The sequence below is a fragment of the Nannospalax galili genome, unplaced genomic scaffold, assembly GCF_000622305.1.
Source record: "Nannospalax galili isolate Female #2095 unplaced genomic scaffold, S.galili_v1.0 scaffold132, whole genome shotgun sequence".
Classification (NCBI taxonomy): Eukaryota; Metazoa; Chordata; class Mammalia; order Rodentia; family Spalacidae; genus Nannospalax; species Nannospalax galili.
The window spans coordinates 1,246,409-1,271,888 of NW_008332644.1; the positions used below are offsets into that span (position 1 = coordinate 1,246,409).

Sequence of the window (25,480 nt, forward strand, 5' to 3'; positions counted from 1 at the left end):
ACACTGTTCCGATGTGGCGCAGTCCGGTCATCATCATCAGGCTCAAGCATAGCGGCAGGAGCATCCTCAACATTCTGCTCTCTTCTGGGTTTCACCAGCCGTTCAGGGACCCAGATAGGTGTCTCTTTGTCCTAACTGAAAAATGCCTCCATGTTCCTTCATTAAGCGTCCTTCGACTTCCTCCTACATAAGGGGGAGCCGAGACCAGACTCCCTCTTTTGTACGGAGGAGCTGGAAAGTCCCTGTCACACCGTCGGGGGGGCGGACGGGCTTCCTCCCACCCCGGTCTTTTCTTTCTCAGCAATTTTCAACTGTTCCATAACACTGTCTAAGTCCTCCCCATCGTACTCCTCCTCATCAGAAGGGGCACAACAAGCGTTACGCTCGGAGAGTTCCTCTTTTACCTCCTCTAATGCCTGTGCACCCTGGGCGATGTCCTCTTTATACTTCCCCGATTTATCAGTGAGACAGGTCCTTACGAGAGTCCACACTGCCAAAGTCCCCCGAGGGAGACTGCCCTCAGAATCCTTATCAAGTAAGTCCTTTCCTAAGCGCTCCCATGATGAGCGATTTATGTACCCCTCCTCCAAAAACCAGGGAGCCTCCCTAGTGATGGTATCAAGAAAATTCTCAACTGTTTCTGCCTTTAGCTTAATTCCTCCTTTTTTCAGCAATTGTACCAGCGCTAGATGCACTTTCGTTTTTGATCCGCCAGCACCCATGTTTTCTCTGCCGAGATCTAGTTATCTGTCCCTTAGCCTAGGGAGCTTCCTAACTCCGTCCCAGTTTATGGAAACTTTCTCTTCATCCCTTCTCCTGAGGGAGCTTCTGATAGCTATCTTTTCCCTTTCAATACTTACAGCTCTAGAGCAAAGCTTGATGGTCCCATATGGGCCACCACTTGCCATGATCCTCAACTCTGACCTGCAGAGCTGAGGAGAAACGACACGAACACCAAGGTAGGGTTCAAGCTTCTTTTTTCATTGTGCCATTTTTTCTGTTATATAGATGCCCCAAAAGCCCTCCCTTTCGCCAGACCCAATTAGGGGAATTACACGCGCACACCAGACAGCTGAGGCAGCAATCTATAGGGCCATGTAGACCCAATCATGCATGCTGACGCTACTCATCAGGTGGTCCGCGCATGATCGGGACACTGTGTTTGCGCATATGGAGTAAACAGGTGATGATCACGAGTCTGGGCAAAATGGCAGGGCGCCATCTTGGGCTGCTCTGGTCGTGCCTGCTTGCCACAGTATGTTTGCTTTATTTTAAGTGCCATTTGAGGCCAAGTTTTAAATTTTTATGAAGTCTAATACACATATTTTTCTCTTTCTGGTTGCACACTTGGCTTCTGATCTAAGAAATCATTGTGCAGCACAATGTGCAATAGTTTACTCCATAATACCATAGGTGTTTATAGACTCAGGTATTATTAAATTACCCAGATCCATTCGAGTTAAATTTTGTAGTTGGTATGAGTTAGAAGGTACTTTATTCTTCTACATGCGGATATTTGGATGCCAGAGCACCATTTTGTGATAGGCCTACTCTTTATCAATTGAACTACTCTAGTACATTTGTTAAGTAAATCATCTGAAAGTGTAGAGAAGTTTCTCTTCCATTCCCTTGATTCTCTTCCACTGGTTTGTCTTATGCCAGTGCTGTACTGTCTTTATTACTGTAGCTTTATAATAAGTTTTAGACCTTGACATGTAAGTCTTTCAAATTTATTCTGTTTCACTAATATTTTCACTAGCCTGGATCCTTTGAATTTCCAAATAAAATTTAGAGTTCTTGTCAATTTCTGCATGAAAGCAAAGCAGGGATTTTGGTGGAAATTATACTGAAGCCTAAAATCAAATTGTACTCTCTTACTCCCTAGTAATATTTTCTTCTGCCATAATATGGATGTGTCATCATTTATTTGGCCACCTTTAGTCACAACAGTGCGTTGGAGTTTGCTATGTAGAAGTTTTGTGGCTCCTTTGGTTAAATTTATTCTGTTTTAGAATTTTTTAATTTTTTGTGAATTTCAAACAATATATTTTGATCACGTTGAGAGCCCCTCCTTTATCTGCACTCTTCTTATAGCTCCCCCACTGGATTTCATCTGCTCTGTAATATATGTTAAGGTATATCAAGCCAAGTTTGTGTCCCTAAATGCCCTTCAGTGTGAGTCTATCCACTGGAGCCTGGTTAGCTTATCTAGCATCATTCCCTTAAAGAAAACCAGCTCTGTCTCTACTAGTAGTCATCAGTTGGCAATAGTTCCTCAGCTAAGGTAGGAGCTTCTTACCCATTTCCCCACTTCTGTGGTTTTTTGTTTGTTTGTTTAGTTTGACCTTTCATGGGTCTCATGTATGCTGTCACCATTGCTGTAAGTTCATATAAGCAACTTCCCAGAAGTCTGGAAACTCTGTTTCCTTGTGGTCATTCACCATCTCTGACTTTACAGTCTTTCTGCCCCCTCTTCTGCAATGGTCTCTGAGCCTTGGGTGGCAGAGGTCTGATACAGGAGTCCTACCCAGGGACAAGTATTCTGCAATCTCTTATTCTCTGCACTTTGGCCAGTTATGACTTTCTGGATTAATCACCATCTGTTGCATGAGAAAGCTTCTCTTGTGAGAGTTGAAAAATTCATTAATATTCTTTTGTCCCCCTGTTCCAATATGTTCCCTAAGCCTTAGGTGTAGAGATTCCATTGTATATGTGTCACTTAGGGCTGAGCTTCTCATGCTTATTATCTATGTTTGACCAGTTGTGGAACTCTGTAATAGTCTCCATCTATTGTAAAAATACTTTTCTTAGGTATAAGGATACATATTTAGCATACAGTAAGAAATTATGTTTGTCTAAGGATGTGACAGAGGTAGGTTTTACTCTAGGATCTATTATCTCTCCAACATGTGTATTTGGCTATGTTTATGTACCACACAAGAATTTCCTCCCATTGAGAGGGCCTTAAGTCCAGTAAGATAGCTGTTTATTACCCCCAAGATAAAACTGCCACCACCCACCAATAGAGATAGTTTTCTGGGCCAGTCGTTGTTTATCAGGCTTTACAGCTGGATAGGACCATTGATTTGTTTTTCTCCCTTAGCAGCTTTCATATTATCTTCTGACACCATGAGAGATAATCTTCAGGAGGAGGTGAAAAAACACAAAACCCACAAGTCTATAGGCCCATATCCCTAATAAACATAGATACAAAATTCTCAACAAAATACTTGCAAATTTCATACAGGCACACATCAAAAATATCATCCACCATGATCAAGTTGACTTTATTCCAGATATGCAGATATAGTTCGACATAGGTAAGACAGTAAATGTAATAAATTGTGTAAATGGACTTAAAGACAAACCATGTTCATCTCCACAGACACAGAAAAGGTTTTTGACAAAATCCAGTATGCATTCATAAAATAAAAATACTAGATGGAATTGAACTGGAGGGAACATACCTCAACATAATTAAGATTGTTAATTAACAAACCCACAGCCAACTTCATTCTAAATGGGAAAATCTTGAAGCATTCTCATTAAAATCAGGAACCAGACAGGGCTGTCCACTATCCCCACTCCTTTTCAATACAGTGCTTGAGATGCTTGCTAGAGCAATAAGACAAGAGACGGAAATTTAAAAGGTACTTGGAAAAGAAGAGGTTAAATTATCTATATTTGCAGATGATATGATATTATGCATAAGAGATCCCAACATTTCTACCAGAAAGCTTCTAGAAATGATCAACACTTTCATCAAAGTGGCAGAATACAAAATCAATTTGCATTTATTTTGCAAATGTCACTAGCCTTTGTATATACCAATTACAAGAAATCAAAGAAAGAGTTTATGGAAACACTCCCATTCACAATAGCCTCAAAAATATCTAGAAATAAACCTAGCCAAAGATATTAAAGATTTCTACAGTGAAACTTTAAATCTTCAAAGAAGAGATTGAGGAAGACACCAGGAGATGGAAGGACCTCCCATGCTCATGGATTGGTAGAACTAATATTGTGAAAATGACCACCTACCATAAGCAATTTATAGATTCAACGTAATCCCAAATAAAATCCCCATGATATTCTTTACAGAAATAGAAAAACGTACTAAAATTCATATGGAATTACAAAAAGGCCACAAATAGCCAAAGCATTCCTGAGCACAAAGAGCAATACTGGGGAATTACCATATCAGATTTCAAACTACATTACAGAGTGATAGTCATAAAAACAGCATGGTATTGGCACAAAAACAGACCTGTAAATCAATGAAACATAATAGAAGACCCAGAGTGCATGTAATTTCAGCCACATGATATTTGACAAAATTTATTATTATTATTTTTTTGTCTTTTAGAGACAGGGTCTCCTTGTAGCCCCAGCTGTCCTGGAACTCACTATATAGACCAGGCTGGCCTTGAACTCACAGAGATCCACCTGCCTTTGCCTTCCAAGTGCTGGAATTAAAGGCATGCACCACCACGCCTGGCAAAATTTATTCTTTTTAATGTTGTATTTTCTTAACTTTGACTTTGGATTGCTCATTGCTATACAGAGAAATAAATCTGATTTTTGTATATTGGTCTTATATCTTACAACTTTGACAAACTCATTTTTATTTTAGTTGTTTTGAGTGGAATTATCAGAATTATATATACATATAATTTTAAGATGAGGATATATGTGTATATTAGCTAAGTGTGTATCTTATATAGAGAGTATACACTTATTCTAAAATATGTAAAAATACTCTTAGAACTCAACAACAAAAAGGGAAAACAAATTAAAATTAGGCCAAAAATTTGAAGTCATTTCTCCAAACCATGCAAATAGTTGATGAATAAATGCAACATTCCTCACATAATTAGTCATTAGTACAATGCTGTGTAAAAGCACATATAGAATATGTGCATATAGAATGTATGTAGAATGTATTCATATATATATGATCATATGATCTACAAATTCAACTGTAATTCTTCCTCTTCCTTCTGATATATTTTGTCTCTTTCTCTTGCCTAATTGTTCTGGAAATGGAAAGAGTGGCTATCTTGTCTCCTAATGGTAGGAGGAGAACACGCAGTCTTTTATCATTAAGTACAACATTTGCTACATTCCTTTAATAGATGCCTTTTACCAGGTAAAGATCAGTTCTAGTCCTAATTTGCTAAGTGATTTTCTTCATTAAAGAATGTTGCATTTTGTCAAATGCTTTTTCACATCCATTGAAGTGACCATAAACATATGGTCATATGACCATATACATCACATTGACTCATTTTCCAGTGTCAAATATTCTTACAAAACAACAGTCTTGCATTCCTGAGGTAAATTTCACATGGTCATAGAACAGTCTATTACACATGTATTTCTGCATTCATTGTGGTGAATAGTGTTTTGTTGAAGTCTTTTCATCCATACGCACAGGCTTTCTCTGGTGATATCTGTTTTGATTTAGCATCAAATTATCTATAGGATGTTGGCAAATGGTATTAATGATCAGTGGTTTGGGATTTAGAATGACTCCCAAATGCATATGTGGCAAAGGCTTGTTCCTCATCTGCTACATTGAGAAAGTGGTAGAAATGTCAAAAGCTTAGGCCTAGCGGGGGGGGGGGGCAGGGACTTTATGGTCTTTGGAGAATGACCTTGAAGGGAATAGGCAGGAATGGTTGCTTTTCTCATTGCTTTTGGAAAAATGCCTTACAAAGGCAACTTCAGGAAGGAAAGATTTCTTTTGGCTCACAATTTGAGAATTCAGTTCTTTGTGATGGAGTCATGGAGGCAGGAGATAGGTGCAGCCAGTCATGTTGCATCCACAAACAGGAGAGGGGAGCATGCTGGTGCTCAGCTCACTTTCTCCTTCTTATTCAGTCTGGAAGTTATGGAAACACTCCCATTCACAATAGCAATCTTGCCACCTAAATTCAGGGTGTGTCTACCATCCTCAGTTAATCCTTTTTTACAACCTCATAGACATACTCAGAGGTATGTTTCTATGGTGATTCTTAATCCAGTCACACTGATAACTATCACAAGAACCTGAGCCCTTCTTTCTATTGCCTTGATCATGACATAAGCAGTTTTCTTCCACCATACATTGTCACTATGACACAGTACTTCACCTTATCCCCAGAGCAATGGGACCAACTCACCATGAACTGGAATGAGTAAAAATACCTTTATCTTTGTAAGTTGATAATCTCAGGTACTTGTCATCATGACAGTGAATGCCCTCTTCCCTTGTATTTTGTGGAAGAATTGTCAGCAATCAATTAAGTGACTAAGGTTTTAGTATAATATCAATTTATTAATGCTTCTTTAAACATGTGGTAGACTCATAAGCTTTCCTTTGTGGAATAGTTTAAATTATCATTAAATATCTGTACTTGTCAGGTATCTATTGAGATTCTCTATTTCTCCTAAACTAATTTTCAGTAGCTTGTGTATTTAGGGGAATTCAGACATTTCACCTAAGTCCTCAAACTTGTTCTTTTGAGTATTTCCTTATCATCCTCTTTTCTTCTGGAAGATTGATTATAATGTCATCTTTTTATGTTTTGATTTATTAATTGAATTTTCCTCTATACTTGGTCATCTACTTTATCTCTGCCTGGATCTTTATAATATCCTTCATCCCACATTCTTTATATTTAGTTTGGTCTTCTTTTATCAGTTCCTTAAGGCAGAAATTCAGAGAACTGATTTGAAATTTTTGTGTAAAGTCTCACCAGCACAGGCTGGTCTGGAATTCATGTTGTAACCTAGGCTAGGCCCAAACTTGAAATCTTCCTGTCTCCACTGTAATTCAGGCATTCATTACCACACCCAATTGAACTGTTTTGCATTCTTGTTTTGTTTTTATTTTCTTTATTTTTGTGGAGCTGGAAATAGAACTCAATTGGAAATAGAACTCAATTGGAAATAGAATTTGTACATATGAGGCAAGTGCTCTTAACACTAAGCTTTCTTTCTAGCCTTTGTAATATAGGCATTTGTAGCTGAAAATTTGAGCATTGTGTGGCTACATCTGATAATTGTGATATGCTGTGTTATTCACTGACAGCAAGTGTATTTAAATTTTCTTTACAAATATTTTCTTTTTTGTCCTTTTGAGACAGAGCCTCTCTATAGCCCCAACTGGCCTGCAACTCTCATTGTAGATGAGGCTGACCTTGAACTCACAGAGATCCTCCTGCCTCTGCCTCCTTAAAAATATTTTACTTAATACTCATACATGCATATGATGAGTTTGGATCACACCCATCTCCCATTCCCTTCCCGTTAATTCCCCTCCTTTACCCTCGACCACCTCTTTTCTATCCCAGCTTCACTCTTTCTCTCTTAGTACGTGGTACATGGGTGTGGGACCATCCAGTGGAGCATGGGTAGCCTCTCAGGGCCTGCATCTTTGAAGAAAGCTCACTCTCCCTTCCCTAGCAGTCATCAATTACCAATAGTTCCTCAGAGGAGGGAGAGGGGGATGGGACTTCATGAGACCCTCCCTCATCCACATTGGGATTTTGGCTGTCTTGATTTTGTGCAAGTCTTTATGTCTGCAGTCTCAGCTTCTGTTCACGTATGTAATTGTGCTGTCATGTCTGGCAAATACTGTTTCACTACAGACATCTACTTCCTCTGACTCTGACAGACTTCCTTCCCCCTCTTTCATGATGATCCCTGAGCCTTGTGTGGAGGGGTTATGATATAGATGTCCCTTTTACAGCTGAGCACTCCACAGTCCCTTGGTTGTGAGACTCTGTATTAATCTCCATGTACTGCAAACAGAAGCCTCTTTGATGAGGGTTGAGAGATGCACTAATCTATGGGCGGTTTATTACTATGTTCACTTAGCTTTCTCCATGTTCTATGATTCAAGTATTGCAGTGTCTTCAGCAATAAGGTCGTACCATCAAGTTCTGGAGGATAGATTAGCATGATGGCAATAACCACTAATGTTTGAGGGGACCATGGGACCCACTGACTCGAAATTCAAAAAGCGGTAACTCATACCTGGCACTGGACTTTTTATTTGTTTTCCTTTGTTTTCTGGAAGAGGCATTCTTCTTCATTACAAGACAACTTCATTTAAATCTCCCTTTTTAAAAAAATTATTGAGCTTTTGTGATTTCATACAACAGTTCTTAATCCAGTTTAGACTCCTTCCCCTATCAATGCCCCCCCACAATGCCCCACCGGACCTCATGTATTCCACCACACATGTTAAGTCCTATCCAGTTAAGCATTTGTACCCAGTCAGTGTTTTTAACCTCTGAGCCATCTCTCCAGCCCCAGTCCCTTCCTTACTTACAAGTATGCTTTTAAAATTCTACATATTTATGGACCTCTCAAATTTCCTTTTGCCCCTGATTTTGTTTCATTCTGCAACAGTCAGAAAAAATACTTTGTATGATTTCTGTTTTAAAGTGGTTTGTTTACTGTCTGTCCTATTCATTTCAATGTTTTAGCTTAAAATATTACAACTAGGATTAATACCAAAAGATTCAACAACATGACAAGCCTTGTTCTAATATCAGACCCACATTGTTTCTCTTGCAGAGTTATTATGAGAGTGATGAATTCTGTCAGTTTTTGTTTAAATGAGAATATCTTAAATTGTGTTTTCTGTTTGAAGGGTAGCTTCATTGGATGAGGAATTCTTGACTGGCATTCTATTTTGTTTTACTTTTTGAAAAATGCCATTCCAAAGCCTCTGGCTCCCCTGGGTTCTGATGAGAAGTCAGATCTTAACCGTATTGGACAGCCCTTGTCTATGCTAAGCCATTTTCTCTCTTGTTACTCTTAAATTCTTTATGTTCTGAGGGCTTCACTGACACATGTCCAACTGTGCATCTTTCTGAGTTTATTCTACCTAGAATTCATTGTTTAAAAAGTTTGTATTTGAAAGTTCCTTTTTTCTCAAAATTGGAAATTTTATGAGATTATTTCTTAATTAATTCATATTCTCTATTCTTTCTTCTTTCTTGGACGTGGTGAAGCTGTCCCACCAATTTCTGAGGTTCTGTTTATTTTTTCTTCATTTTTCTATCTCTTTTTATAGCTGGATAATTTCAGCCAACTTATTTACAAAGTTTTTTATTCATTTGGTAGTTGACATCTGATGCTGAGGGCATCATTTTAGTTATCGTACTTCACAGTTTTGAAATTTTATTTCTCTTATAATATATTTTTGTCCTAATATTCACACTCCTTCAAATCCCCAAATCCTATTTCCTTTAATTTTTTTGAGTTTTTGTTTTGTTTTGTTTGGCGGGGTGTGGGGTGAGCTTGAGATAGGGTCTGAATATGTAATCCCAGCTGTTCTGGAACTAGTTCTGTGGCTGCATAGACCAGCCCAGGCTGGCCTGGATGTTGCAGAGATCCACCTGCCTCTGCTCCTGAGTGCTGAGATTAAAGGTACCATCATGCCTGACTAAGATAAAGATTTTTTAAATTGCCTTGAACAAATCAGTTTACCACCTTTTATGTAGAACTCTGTATTTTGCTGAATGGTGTCTTCAACAATCCAGCTGCTTATGATCCATCTTCAGCCTTCACTCTCTATTTGTACATAGTCTCAAAGTCATCTACAGGTGAGTGAGTGTTTAGGATCTTAAAATTCTCCTGAGCTTGTGAATACCATGAAAATAAGAAACTGTGTATGTCATTCTACCGTTTGTCAGAGTTTATGTTTATCGTATTATAAAATAATCTATCTAATTGAATTTCAATCAGGATCTATGTTTATTATAACTACCTGAATGTTAGTGAATAATGGATTTAAATTTTTCTGCTAGTACAATATTTGGTAGTAAGATGCAGCAGAAGGAAAGATATTCTTGTTTAAGGCCATCCTTCCTTTAAATCCCCATATGATCATCAGTCTGTTGTATTTCAGTCTGAAGCCAGAGCCAGTGATTATGTTTATATTTATGCTGTATACCCAACAGCATTCTGCCTTTCTGAATTGAAAGGTGGCATCCCAGCAACACAGATCTTAGTTTGAACTTTTTGTCTTCTTCACAACAGAACCATATTAAATGGCATTTGTGCCACTTTGCCCATTCATATAAACTTCATATTTCTTTAGCACCTGTGTCCTTTCCTTTAGCCTTCCAGTCATACATGCTATAGTCTATGAAGTTAGAATTACCTACATTTTCAGATGCTGAACTTGGTTCAGAGGAGTTATGTGGCTTGCCATAGAACAATCAGCTGGTATACACCAGCTTTGGGAGTGGGATTCAGATCATTAACATGAATGTTTAAAGACCTCTTCACTATAGCACTCGTATCCTTTATCTAGTCTAAACTATTTAATGCTTAAAATACCTGCACAACAGCTATTATCATATACACCAAAAGTAAAGGGAGTGAAGTAATCCACAATGTTTTCTAATAAAATTATTTCAACAGAGCTAGTTACTTTTGCCTTCTGTGGGATGATGGGGTGAAAGTGAGGGTGATGTGCAGCTTCAGCATAATAGCTTATTTTTAAAAAGTAACTTCATGCAGAGTTCCAGATTTCTGCTTATTCTAGTAGCTTAACAAATATTTATTGAATATGTATTATATTCCCAGAGCTGAAAAGAAGACAAGGCCTCTATAAAAGGAAGATATGATGGATAATTAATGGGTATATAAACTTCATGAATACATTAACATTTTCTGCTCTCTTGAATATTATATACCCGTGTCCTGGGAACAGCTCCTGATACACAATGAGTGTTCAGTAAATATTTATGAAATTAATTAAGGTAATTTTAGATGTTTTCAAAGGTTATAAAAGATAAAGTGAGGGCTGGAGAGATGGTTCCGTGGTTGAGAACACTGGTTGTTCTTGCAGAAGACCCAGGTTCGAATCCCAGCACCCACATGGCGTCTAACAACTGTCTGTAACTCCAGTCCCAGGAGATCTGACAGCCTCTTCTGACCCCCGTGGGCATTGCATGACATGGGTGTACTTACCTACATGCAGGCAATACACACATACACATAAAATAAAAATAATAAATACATTAAAAAAAAAGATAAAGTGTGATCGTGGGACATGGAATACTCCAGCATAGACAGCAGGCAGTCCAGAACGATTCTCTGAGAAAGGAGTATTGAATGCTGATGTCTTCTTGGATTTACATCATTGTTGGAACCTACTTCAGAAACAATCACTGATAAAATCAGGGATTCTGCTTATGTATTTGCATCACCAGGATCCCACATTGGCCTCCTTATTCTCTGACATAGTGTCAAGAAAAAAAAAAAAACCACATCACCATCAGGCCCATTACTGATGTTTTCTACCACCACCAGCCAACAAACTAAAAAATGGTTGTTTTCTTTAGAGCTCTGTACTATCAACTTGAGAATTTAACTTAGTTCAGGTTAATTAAGGTAGCTCATAAAAATATGCATTTATCAGCAAAATTCTAGAAATTACCACAATGCATAATTTAGTTCTGAGAAAATAAAATTATATAGTTTCCCTACACACACTGCTGATGTGTCCTCATGGCCTCTTTTGTCATGTATACAGAGCTGACTGGTGAAGTCCAAAGAGCTGATATGCATGCTGTGGTGGTTAATATTGCCAACTTCACAGGGTCCAGGATCCACAATCACATAAGAAACAAACCTCTGAACATATCTGTGAGAGGGTCTATAGATTTGATTATTATAGTGGGAATACCTACCCTACCTGTGAGCTGTATCATCAATGGGCTGGGGGTCCCCAGGAGAATGAAAAGATGAAGGTGAGCTGAGCACCAGCATTCAGCACTCTCTGCTTCCTGATTGTGGTCATCATGTGACCAACTGTTCCTATTCCTGCTGCCATGACTTCCCAACCATGATAGATTGAACCCTTAAACCCTGAACCAGAATAAAGTCTTCCTTCCTTAAGTTGATCTTGACAGTTATTTTGTTACAGCAACAAGCAAAGTAACTAATACACACATTTATTGGAAAAAGCATGAAGTTAGAGCCAGGGAATTTTGTTTTATTAGTTATATACCCTAAAGGTTCACCATTCCCATTTTCACAAGCATGTTAAAATCCATCCACCCTTGCAGTTGTAAGAATTGTGTGCACAGAATATCATGAAAAGTAGTGGTGAGTGGCATGTGGTAGCTGTTTTTCATCATTTCTACAGCAGTCCCCTCTTATCTGTGGGAGAGAGGAAGATCCCTAGTGGATATTTGAAATAGTGGAGAGGACCAAATCCTACCTAAACTATGACATTTTCCTTTATACACATATTCATTATAAATTTTATTATATAGATTAGGCATGGTAAGAAATGAAAACAATAGTAATATACCAGAACAGTGACAGCAATCAACACATAGTAATGACACATATATAAATATGCCCCCCTGCCTCCTTCTTCCCCTCCTCTCTCCCTCTCTCTTTTGCCATCTCCTTCCCTCCTTCAAATTATCCTTTTTGCGCTCGATTGTATTTTCAGACCAAAATGACTGTGGGGATTGAAACAGCAAAAGGCGAAACAATGGGTAAGAGGAGACCACCTTAACACTCTTTCCTTTTCAACATACTGCTCCTGGGTACCACTGTGAGGTTGTAAACAGCTGGAGGGCGCCCCCTAGAGAGGGTGGTAAGTGTGGTAAGTGAGCTGCTCCCAGTGTAATCTGTCACCTTCTCCAGTCTTAACACACTGACACCTTTGGGGAAGAGGAGCCTGGAGTGGGGAAGATCCTGTGGTTACTCTTACAATCTCAGTAGATTTGAAGCTCTGTTATAATTAGAATGAAAATAACAGAAACAATTACCAAGTGATACACTTTGTAGAGATGGTGATTAATATAAACGAGTTTCTCAATAGCGAGAATTTCATAGACAACCTAAAACAAACTCAAGCCTTGCATTTTAGGGTTACCAAAGATACCATGTCTACAGTGTTAATCCTTTTCAAGCTAAGCAAGAGGGTCCTTGAAATAGGAGCAAGAGGTGTAACAGCAGCATTAGCAGTGACTAGGGTGGCGGGGGTGGGGATCTGGGCATCAACAACTTTTAACATCCAAGTACTACACATCTTTGGGTGAGAATATTGCTTTGCTGATCTGTAAACTCCAAAACAAAATTCTTACGGGGGCCTCTTCTCCTTAGAGAAAACAGACTTATTTGAAAGGAGCCTTTGAGCCAAGAAAGACCTAAAGCAGATGTCCCCGAAGTCCTGTCTTTACTCAGGTTATAATATAGATGCTGGGAAAAACACAAGTCTAACTTATCTTTGTATAAACGGTGCCCTACCCACTGCACCATAGCATTTTATCCCCCTCTCCAGCATTAACTTTAGTGGCTGGGCATATGGTGAACACTCAAAAACATTTACTGAGGAAACGAATGATCAAGTGCATCTATAAATGAAACATACTCTCTTTTGAAGTTAAAAAATAGAGTAAACTATTCTTTAAACATTGTTTTCCTTATAAAGTTACTTTATAACAGGATGGTTACCAGATTCCTGGGGCAGAAGCTTAGGATCCCAATAAATCAATCCCCATCATTCACCCCAGAAATCAAAGAAAAAGTAATGATGAGAATCAGGATAGAATTTAATTTTCAGTGTTATCTGATACAGGGAAGGCAAGGGAGATTAAACATCCCAGTCCTTTCTTTAGGGGAACTGATAAAAGCTTTGGGTTTAAATAGAGGATGAATTGGAAAGGGAGCAAGATGCTTGCATGATCAAACTGGGGTCTAGTTGATCATTATCTCAATTCTTGTCGAACAGTCTTTTGGGCATCAAGGGCATTGCCACTGCTCCCACTACGTGGGGGCAATCCTCATTCAGTGCCTAGAAAATTACTGCTGCTCACTCACTGGGGCCTTCCAGGAACAATTTGCTTTGCAGGATTTTTATCTATCAGGCACATGGGCCCCAAAGGGAATATTTAGGTTCCCCTAAGGTACACTCCCCATGGAGTGTACTACCTGGAAGATTCCACTGGCCTTGGAAGGTATAGGGCAGAGGCTTAGGTGCCACTTTAGGGATTTAGAACAGGACATTGTAAAAGCTGTCAGTTGGCCGTCTTCAAGTTTTGGTGTCCCTGCAAATAATGAAAATGTCTTAGTTATCTGATATTTTAAGCCTTGAAAAGAGTGAATTATTAGAAGGAGATACATGCTCCTTAAATGGTTTACATGTGGATCAGAACACTTTGGAATCTGACTCAAAGTTTAGTATAAAGTAGACATACAAAACCAAGGCAGAAATGTCATGCTTTATCCTGTTTTTATTTTCCTATCAGTCATCTGTAGAGGCAGAGCTGTAGCAAACAGGCACTAAGTTCTTTTCATAATCTCCACTGAAATTAAAAAACACGTTTTAGATCCATGGACTGGAGAGATGGCTCAGCAGTTAAGAACACTTACTATTCTTCTAGAAAACCCATGTTTGGGTTTCAGCACCTACATGGCATTTAGCAACCGTCTGTAACTCCAGTTCCAGGGAATCTGATGCCCTCTTCTGAACTCTGCGGGCATTGTACAACATGAGTTCACTTATGTACTTTCAGGCAAAACACTCATACATGTAAAATAAATATAGATTTTTTTTAAAAGACTATATTTCAGATCTAGCTACACTGAATATTAGTAAGAAGAGTTTTTTTTTAAAGGATATTTGATGATAATAAAGAGCTGCAGTAAACTTTGTTGAGACTTATCTTAAATTTATGGTTTTTTCCAATGTTAAAAAGAAATTAAATTGATTCTAAAATCAAAGAACAGACAGAAGTTCAAGTGGGTTGTAAACTTGGCAAAAACAGCCTCTGCCAAGAAATAGAAAGAATTCGGTTTCAAAATCTGTTACAGTGCTTCTTCTAGGTTTCCCTTTGTAAGATAAAAGTCCAGAAAAGGAAAAAAAGAATTACAGCACCATGGAGCACAATAAAACATGCCATATTAAAAAACAAATATTTAAATTGCTTATCTGAGATTAAGCCAAAGACTACAACTCCTTTGAGCTACCCAGTGACTGCCATCATGCCTTGAGTTCAGGCACATGGACCTGTGTCTGAGCACTGCTCTTGATGCTGGGGCCATGGTCCTAATTAGGCTGCTCCTTCTAAGCAGAAGTATTTTTCTCTAATGTATTTTTATTTACACTTTGCTATTTACAGGTCCATGACTGTCCTTTCTAAACTGCGCTTTCCTTGATATTATGGATGTCACAGTGGGGTGCAACAGCATAACTTGAAACTTTTTCTATAGCAGTTATTCAAATGTCTTCTGAACACTTTTTATCATTTGAACCCAACAAGTTCCACATGTTATTGCAATCTTACTGTGAGGGGTCAGTGCTAGAGGGATGTAAATGGAGAGTCTTATTACAAGGAGTTTTCCCTTGTAATAAGTAACCTCAGAGTTCATTTTGGAACATTTGACTTGTCCATGCAAAAGCACAACTCTCACCTCAAAGGAGATAAGAGTTTATTCTGGAGCCAAATATGAGTGACCTTGGCCTGGGAATACAAATTCAGGTCACCCCAAATTCCATGTTCCAGCCTGGAAGCAGTTTCGTGAAGTTTTTCAAGGCACTTTTCAAATGCGTTGGTGGAATCATTAAGTAGGTGGTTTCAGCAAAAGATAAATCTCAGCTATAGGCCTTAAATGCTACATGATGGCACTTAGCCTTTCGGTTGGTGAAAGCCGATGGTCTGCTAAATTAATACATTCTAAAAGGATTTATCTGTTAGTCACAGGATGTTAAGTCAGAAACAAAGGTGGGCAAGGATTGTCTTTGGGGGTTAAAGATGGCCCAACATAAATGGTAATTAGGATCTGGATCTGAAACTCTCCAAATTCTCCATGATTACTGAAGTTCTAATCCATTGATCAACCTTTGTAGAAGGCAGCTTTTCTGGAAACTTTTGTTCACAGTTCCCCCTGTTGGCCGAGCATCACATTTTGTGCATAAAAGGGCAATATACGTATTCCTACATTGCCAGAAAATGCTTCCTAACATCTGCTGTGGATGAGGTTGCATAGCAGGCAGAAAGAGCAAGCTTAAGGAGACAGAAGTCTTGCTGCTAAAGGCAGTAAGGAAGAAAGTCTTGAATCACAGCAGACACTAGCCATCATGATCCAGATCTGACTTTTCTTTTGTTCTCTTTTTCTGATGTAACATTTACATGTGACATATGATAGGATTATAATACTTAAATTAAAATAAGCAAGAACATTGCGTGGCTTAATGGAGTAAGATAACAGATGAAGAAAACATGCTTTTAAAAAAAGAGTTATCTGTGATTCCCCTACCTCCCTGAGTGTGGCACTGTGGTCCCCTCCCATGAACCTGGAGCTGCGGTTCCCCTCTGTGAGCTGGAGCTGTCTTTCTAGCCTGTGAACCTGGATCTGTGGTCCCCTCATGTATGTTGGAGTTGTGCTCTACTCCCATGAGCTGGGGCCTAGGGTCCCCAACCAGAAACCACAGTTCCACATTCCTTTGGTGGTGGGCTGATGGTGGAGCACATTGAAGGATGAAGGACTTCCTGACATTGTGCAGCAGTTTCAGCCTTCCCTGAGTGGTTGCATTCCCCACAACCTCCTCCCATGAGGTTCCAGGTTGTGGCTGGCAGTGGGCTTGGGCTTATCCTGAGAACAGGGAAGTTTATGTCATTTGCAGATTCTAGTCTTGGGCTGACTGATTCTCTAGAATGCACCTTCATCTCCCTTGATTTTCAGCTATGGTCTTGACTCTATATGTGGTACATCTTACTGTTGGACCTTTACCATCCTTAGGCACCAAGAGACTTTCCATCATTTTTCTATCACTTGTCTACAGCTCCAATGCACGTTCACCTGTGCCCTACAGAAAACATAAAGCACCAAGTTGAACTTCTAGAGATAAAAATCATAATCTGGGAAGCTAAACAATAATTTAAGTACTTGAATAACTAAATTGATATAACTTTCAAACTAAAAATAATTGTATTGTATTGTAGTAATTGTATTTTAAATGTAAATTACAATTCTATAATTTGGGGGTATTGTTTACTGACAAAACTGTACCACCAATCTTCGACAATATTGTGAAATGTCTCATTGTACCTGTAATGTGAATTTGGCATTAATTCTCCTTCCAAATTCTCCATCCTACACAAAGTTTTTCAATGATCTCATTTTATTTTATAAAAGCAATGCTAATAAAAAAAACAAGATTGTATATATATTTCCCCTTGTATTTTCAGTTATATTTACTCCATAACCTATTTTGTTTATATTTAGAGTATTTTTTAAATCTATTATTTTTTTATGTTATTTTTTCTATTAGCCAATTTGACCTTATAACCTTATGGTGGAGTGGCTAGCTCTAACTCTAGTAAAGACTGATCTTCAATATTTAAATTATCATAGCTCTTATCTGTGGATACTGCTTTGATCTGCTTTATTATGTTGGCATCATACCAGATGCAGTTTGGAAGAGCAAATGAAAAACATTATGGAAGAAATTACATAACAACACAGTATTTCTTTAAACTTTGTTTTAAAGAAGAATGTCTCATTTACATATCAAATGTTAATAACATTGATAGAAACAAGAGACCAAACCTGTCAGAAATAGAAATTTTATAGGTTTTGGAAGCATAAACCCAAGATTTCTTATTATTTTAATGATTAGAAATAGAAATGGAAGTGTAGAAGGAAATGACAGTTTTTCTTTTTAGATGTTTAGAGTGATATCTTACCTATGCTTGATGGAGATACAAACCTTGACAAACATTTTTGTTGGCTTTAAAGTGGCAATAATGATCAAAAATTTCTTTAAAATCCTTAAAATGTTTATGTTTATATACACATGCACACATACAAAACATATCCAAAAGCACAGAAATAACTGATCTTTTCAAATCCTTGTAATAGAGTTTAGCATCTCAGGAGAGCAATTATCCATAGAAAAAAATTGAATCCTGTAGCAAGAGTAATCATCTCGTAAAACTAACTTATATCCTCAAATAATAGAAACCATATTTAGAACCAGAATTGAGACAAGGATCAAAAAGATAATGTTTTGACCAGAACCTGTATAATAAAGTGTATCTAGTCTTTAAATTTTCTTAAAAATTTAAACTTAAAAACTCATACTTTTCTCAAAACAGATCTATGACCATCAGTCACATCTACCTATTTTGATTTACTAACCTCTCTTTGTCCTTTGCCATCATTCTGTCCCTTTATCATACTGAACATGTGGCCAAGCTAACTTAGTCTGTTAGAAAAGGAAAGTTTCCCTAAAATTTTAGTTTTACTATGAGCCAAAAGGAAGCTGGGCTAATTTAACAAGCCCAGTTTACATGAACTTTTACTTAGAAACCAATATGATGCCAAGTAAATTAATTTTTTTAAAAAGACGTAAACTCATGTGGACAGTGCATACACTCACAATCGTACATAAGATAGATTCTGACAACCTAATTCTAATTTTGCAATTACTCTTTGCCGAACTTGTATCTCCTGCAAGCCTCATTGAGAAAAGGAAATTTAACACAAAGATCTTTAGCAAACATACAATCACTGTTTTACATGTAGTCTAGCCTTAATAAAAACCTTACATTTAACATCTCTATATTAAGAATATTTTGAAAAATAATCTTATGATTATTATATAACTGAACTAAAATTTTGATTAATGTGCATATATATTTAGAACCTATTTGTTAGGAAATCCTAGTCAAAAACCTATGTAGTTAACATTAAATTTTATAGCTTAAAGAAATACTTAGCTCATTATTCTAATGAATGCCGTTTTGTATAATTACCATTTTAAAATATTTTATTATTTGTTTGATTTTCTTTGATGTATATGAGTGTATTGCCTGCATGCATGTAAGTGAACCTGTGTCATTCAATGCTCATAGAGGTCAGAAGAGGGCATTGGATCCCCTGGAAATAGAGTTACAGATGGTTGTTAGCTGCCATGTGGGTGCTGGCAAATGAACCCGGGTCCTCTGCAAGAGCAGCCAGTGTTCTTAACTGCTGAATCATCTCTCCAGCCCCTAAACAGTTAGTATTTTAAGGTTTTTGTGAAGCACTTAATAGACCCAAGATATGGTTTTAATGGGTTTTAAGATGTCAGAGTACTGTACCCAAGTTCATAAGGCAGTGTATTTATCAGGCCTTTTAATACATCAGCAGAATACTCTCATTCATAAATCTGCACATGTGCATTGTCATTTGGCATAACAAAATTGAAAGGAAAAAAATTAACACACACACACACACACACACAAAATCCTGAAATGGCCACAGTTTGTTTTAAAAAATTGTTTTGTCAGAAACAACAAATGAAAACAACTGTCATAGATACATGTGACATAATTACATGGAGTCTAGATGCACCCAGAGCAAGGGGAATGTCGAAGGCTTATAGCCGTATGTCTTTAAGATGTGAGAAAGGCGTCGTGGCATTAAACATCAAAGGGTGAAAATGTCTATCTGGACTGAAGTACTATATTTTCTCTTTTTAGGAGCTAAATAACAGAGGTGGGGGGGTGCCTTTACAAATTAAAAGGCTTTTCTTTCTCACAAGAGAGGGAAGCAGGCAAGAGTTCCCCGTCTAAGTTATTAACACTACAGAAAGCAGGAGAGGGCAGGAAAGCAGAGAGTGCTTTAAGGGTCAGGTTAAGAACAAAGAAACTTGGGAGAGCAGTACTCCTAACATGTGGCTTTGGGTCTAGAATGTGCTGGTTTGAGAAAGCAGTTCTCTCACTGTGTCTCGGGCTGCTTGCTTAAAGGCGGGGGACTGGCTTAGGCCATCTGGGGAATCAGGTCTTATAAAGCGCCCAAGAAAAGTCCTGTATTGTTCCATCTAACCCAGGAATAAGCGGGCTCTGGCCACAAACACGGAAACAAAGGAACTTGAAATAATGCAGGCTCTGCTCAGCAGGCAAGATCAACTGAGGAAAGAGGGAATGTCCCCAAAAGGTACTTCAGGATGGAGCTGAGCAGGAGCACCAGGAACTTCCACAGTGGCTGAGACACAGCTGCCATGTATATCACCGATTTTATCATTTATTTTGATTTTCTCAAAAATTTTTTCATTTTAATTAAAGAAGAGTGCTCATTTGTGATTTTTTTTTAAATTTATTGCCTAGAACTTCTAATTAACCATGCAAAATAAACCAGTTTAGAGCAAGTAAATGTTCCTCATTGAAGGGAACTTAAGTTTAATTAGATTTTTGCATTTATTTTTTTTAATTTGTACATTTAATTTGAACATACTCATCAAACCCACAACCAGCTGGAGTAGGGAATATCAGTTTGGTTTTCTGGAAACTTTCCTCCATTCCTTAGATTAGCTATGGAAGAAGTGTCTAGAAAGGGAAAAAAAGACTCCCAGCAGGTATAACAAACAAATGGTCAGAATCAGACATGTCTTCAGAGATCTAAAAGCAAAAGTCAAACCAAATGTTGAAACCAAAACAAGCAAACAAAAACTAACCCTAAGAACAAACACTTGGAAAGTAAAACCAAACCAAAAGGTGTCTTTCAAAGAAGATTATTAACAACCAGTTCAGAATAAACAAATGGACCACTGACTAAACCAAGGGAGGTTCCGGAGAGCCCCAGAAAGAGTGCACCACAATCCACCTGAGGAGATACCAGATGGCTGGAGTCAACAGGTCCATGCAGTACCTTTCTTCCATTCAGGTGACTCTTCTGATGAAAAGTTGATCTATTCTGGGGGCCTCACAATGGGCGCCATAATTGTTGACACAAAAGCACTCCTCTTAACTTAAAGGGGATAAGAAATAGTTTATTCTGGAGCCAAATATGAGTGACCATGGCCAAGGAACACAGATTCAGATTACCCCAAATTCCATGCTCCAATGTGAAAGCAGTTTCATAAATTTTTTATACGAACAGAACAAAGAAAAGTCTTAACTCAAATACACCAGTGGAAATACTAAGTAGTTGGTTAGAGCAAAAGAGAAATCGCAGATATAGGCCTCAGATGCTGTCTGATGACATTCAGCCTTTTGGTTGGTGGAAGCTGATGGTCTGCTGAGTTAACTTCATTCCGAAAGGATTTATCAGTTAGTCATAGGATGTTAAATCAGACACAAAGATGGGCAAGGAGTGGCTATTTGGGGGCCTACGCATGGCCCAGGATAAATGGTAATTAGGCTCTTGACCTGCAGCCTTCCAAACTCTTCACAATCACTGAAGTTCTAATCAATTGATCAGCCTTATGCAGAGAGCTGATTTTCAAGATGTAGTTTTTTAAAATATATTTTAAAATGTTTATATTTATGAGTATATTGCCTTCATGTTTGTAAATGTACCTGTGCTATCCAATGCCTGTGGAGGTCAGAAAAGATTGTCAGATTCCCCTAGAACTGGAGTTACGGATGGCTGTTGGCTGCCGTGTGGATGCTGAGAATCGAATCTGGGTCCTCTGCAAGAGCAGCCAGTGCTCTTGACCACTGACCATCTATCCAGCTCCTTGAGATGCAGTTTTTCTGGGAACTTTCAATCACAGACTAAACCTGTAGTGAGCAGAAGTACAGCCTTACACTGTGTTACATCTTCTTATCTACCATACTGTGTGAATAAAGTACACTTATGGATGGGAGCCTATGGGATGAACCAATATGTCTAACTTCTTCTATAGGGCACAGTCATCCAGCTTTATCACTAATTTATCTTATGTCAGTGCTTAGGTGTTCACTATAAATTATAAGTCTCTAAATGATATGTGTTGGGACAATATTTGGGCTATTTTTCATTTCTATAAAATCAAAATAAAAAGGTAGTTATGTTGGATAGCTTTAGTGTCAGTTTGACACACCTGGGTTGAGGAATCTTGGATTGGTGAATTGCCGCCATTGGACTGGCCTGTAGCCATGTCTGTGGGGCATCTTTTTGAGTATTGAGTGATGTAGGCAGGCCCAGTCCACTGTGGATGGTGCCACCTATGGGAAGATGGGCCTGTGTTATATAGGAAAGTAGGCTGAGCATGGGCCAGGGGAACAAGCCAGTAAGCAGCGTACCTCCATGGCCTGTGCTTCAGCTCCTGCTTCCAGGTTCCTGCCCTGAGTTCCTACCTTGGACTCCCTCAGTGATGAACTGTGACCTGGGAGATGTAAGCTGAATAAACCCTTTCCTCCCCAAGTTGGCATTGGCCACAGTGTTTTATCACAGCAATGAAGAAACAAAATAGAACAGTAGTTTTCACAACCGTCTATTTTTATCCTTGGTCTGTAGCTTCTATGCTGGTGAGTTCCTCAAAGACTTGACCGTTGTCTTTCAACTCTCTTCACTGTCCATCCAGTCCCTTCTCCAAGTAGTCAATCAATAATATAAAAATATACTTTATCTGAATTTGAAATGTCCTTGTATATCAGTGGCTAGGGGGGGAAAAATCTAACCTGAAAGACATTCTTTAGAGAATTATTAAAATAGGAATAGGCGAATAGAACACAAATGCAAGTATTAAATCTGTCAGATATGAAGGGCAACGTCTCAGTCCTCTCTCCATCTTTCTTCCATGCTTGAGTGAGGTGAGAGCCTTAAAATTCTTCATCCTGTAAAGTTGTAGCCTTATATGAGAGACAGGGAGCGCTCATCATATGCGTATAGCTATTTTTAAACGTGCCTTGAGGAGGAGGTGGTGGATATGTGGTCTAGGCTTTCTCTTGCCCTTCAACTCCTACTCCATTGGCAACACCTGTTGACTAAACATTAACATTTGGCACACAAGTCCAGGTGAAAATGATGGGAGTGGAAGGTAATTCTCTCAAGGAAATGTAAATGGAGCATGGGCACACAGGGCATAGCTGGTCTCTCTGGGAAGCTTTCTGTCTCTCATACAGCAACGAGTCCACATCTGTCCTCTGGAATGCAGCTAGAGAAGAAATCACTAGTGTGATGTTTTTATTTTTTTTATTAATTTCCTTATTTATTTTGTGGTACTGATGATCAATTCCAGCCCCCCTCAGATATCAAACAAGTATACTGTTACCAAGCCGCAGCCTTTGAGTTTGATTCTTGATGGAAAACTTGGTTCTCTAAACTGGTAGCCAGTTTTCTGTCCTTTCCATTATGGACTTTTGCTTTTGATGAGCTGGGCTGCCATTTAAAGGATACTTACTCTTACTGTTTGAGCATTTGACTTATCACCTGCCAATCAGCTAGTCAACTTGAACAATGATCATGTTCGCTCCTCGTCAGCTTCACAAGAGAAAAAAATAGAGTGGCTATTGATGTAACTATGGTACCCAAACCAGTACAGAAAATAAGATCCCAAAGACACTGATATTATGAAACTTAAATCCACCTATTATTTCAAAATATTATTTATCCCTGGAAAAAAAACTGTTTTGAAATATGAGAGAATTACCAGATCCAAATTAAAACTTATCACTACATCCCACTCCTCTAGAACTATGAATGCAGGTTTACTACTTAAACTTCAGTCTATCCCCTTTTCTTTTTATCTAGGGATTATCTATAAATAATTGTCCATGTAGACAAAGAAGTTACTGTTTCAACAATGGATTCATATAAATGTTCTCTTTCCAAAATATTTAATTAGATTAAAATTCCAACTTGCTTCATTTCAAGGTCTTACTTGGCCAAGCACTCCCTGATCACTTCTTGCACTAAGCTCCAGGCGCACTGGCCTCTTGCCCTCACTCTAGGCAGAGGCATAGCTTGTGTATGGAGGGAGATCAGAGCAGACATTATTGGGTCACGCCTTAGTATAAATTACCCTCAATCTTTTTCATCCTTTTCAACAGTTTTCAGGGTCTGTTTTGATATGAGATTCTTCTCTCTCTTTTTTTTTGTATTACTATTTGTTTCCTTTTTCTCTTTAAAAGAATGTATTAAGTTTCTTGAGAATTTCCTAGAATGTATTTTGATCATACTCACCCTCCCTCCCCCACTCCTCCAAGCTCCATACCATAATCCTGAGCCACTCGACATGGTATCTTCCCTTTTTAAAAGACCCATGTAGTCCAGTTTGTGCTGCCCATAGACTCTTGGCTGTATGACCCTAATAGGTTGGCCTATTAGGGGCAAGACTCTTAAAGACGACTGACCTTCTCTCAGCAGCTATCACTTGCCAATAATTCCCTAAGTGAGTGAGACATTGTGCCACCTCTTCTCTCCATGCTGGGATTTGTCTGACTTGAGCAGTCATATGCTTGCTTTTCAACCATTATGAATTCATATATGCATGGCCCACTTGCATCTGGAGAACTCTTCTCTTGTGACTGCCTCTTACTCTTACAATCCCCTGTCCCTTCTTCCACAGTGATCTCTGAGCTCTGGGAGGAGAGGGTGTGTTGCAGGTGTCCCATTTAGTGCTGAGCATTCCAGTCTTTTATTCTCTTCACCTTGACCAGTTGTGAGTCTCTGTGTTAATCGCCATCGACTGTCATGAATAGCTTCTCTGATTAGAGCTGAGAGATGCTCTTATCTATGGCTTCAGTGCTAAGTCATTAGGAGTCCATTTAAAACTGTGTCCATTTAGCAGAGTAATAGTAGTAGATTCACCCCCAGGGCCTATGACCTGTCTAGTTACACATTCTTGAACCTGATAACAGTACCAGGTTTTGTCTTGTGGAAAGGGCCTTAAATCCAATCAGAGGGTGGTTGATTATTCCCATAACATTTGTGCCACTCTCGTACCACTGGGCATATCTTGCCAGGCTGGTCATTATTGAAGCTCACAGGATCTACAGATAGCTATGACTGATGATTATTTTTCCCCTCCAGCAATGTACATAGCACCTTCCAGCCTAGCCAGTAGGGATGAAGCTTCTAGGTCAGTACAAGCTTGGTTTCTCCAATTTCTATGTCTGGAGTATGTAGTACCTTCAGCAATAAAGTCTTACACTCAAGTTCTAGAAGGTAATCAAGAGTATTGGAAATATCCTGGAATTTTGGGGTTGATGGAACCTCATTGATCAGTGACTTCAAAAGAGGTAACCCTCCTGGCACTGAATTTTTGTTAACCTGCAGTATATCATACGGATATTGTTGCCCCGTTATAGGATAATTCTATTTAATCACTGTGCTGGATAGCTTTGGTGTCAGCTCGGTGCCAATGCTTCTAGATATTTTTGTTTCAAAATATGAGACTTTCCTCTCCTCTCCCTCCCCTTCACCACCTTTAATTCCTTCTTTTTCTTCTTACTGTTACAGGTTTTGCAGTTTCTCCTTCATTCTTTACTCAAAAATAACTACTCTTCTTGTCATTAAAAAATGTGCTTCTACATGACACACAGTAATTAAAAATACCAGACTGGCGGAACTAACCTTCTTGGGTGTTTAACAGACATCCTTTGAGGTCTATAATTATTTGGTCAGAGGAACATAAAGGACACTTTTTGCTCCTTGCCCTCCTAGGTTGACTAGTTCCAGGGGACTATGAGAATCTCTCAAAATGTCCTATAATTGTGGCGGGTCACCCGTCCTCTTTATCAAGGAGGGCGAGGAGGCC

At 38.6% G+C, this 25,480-nt stretch overlaps 1 protein-coding gene and 1 pseudogene across 1 annotated transcript in view; one reads left to right on the plus strand and one right to left on the minus strand.

Annotated features, from left to right (window-relative positions):
- LOC103729482 overlaps positions 1-50 on the minus strand; it is a 23,958-nt pseudogene extending 23,908 nt beyond the window's left edge.
- The window catches only part of Itprid1 (ITPR interacting domain containing 1), a 141,027-nt gene that overhangs the window by 89,436 nt on the left and 26,111 nt on the right, over positions 1-25,480 (plus strand). The window lies entirely within an intron of this gene.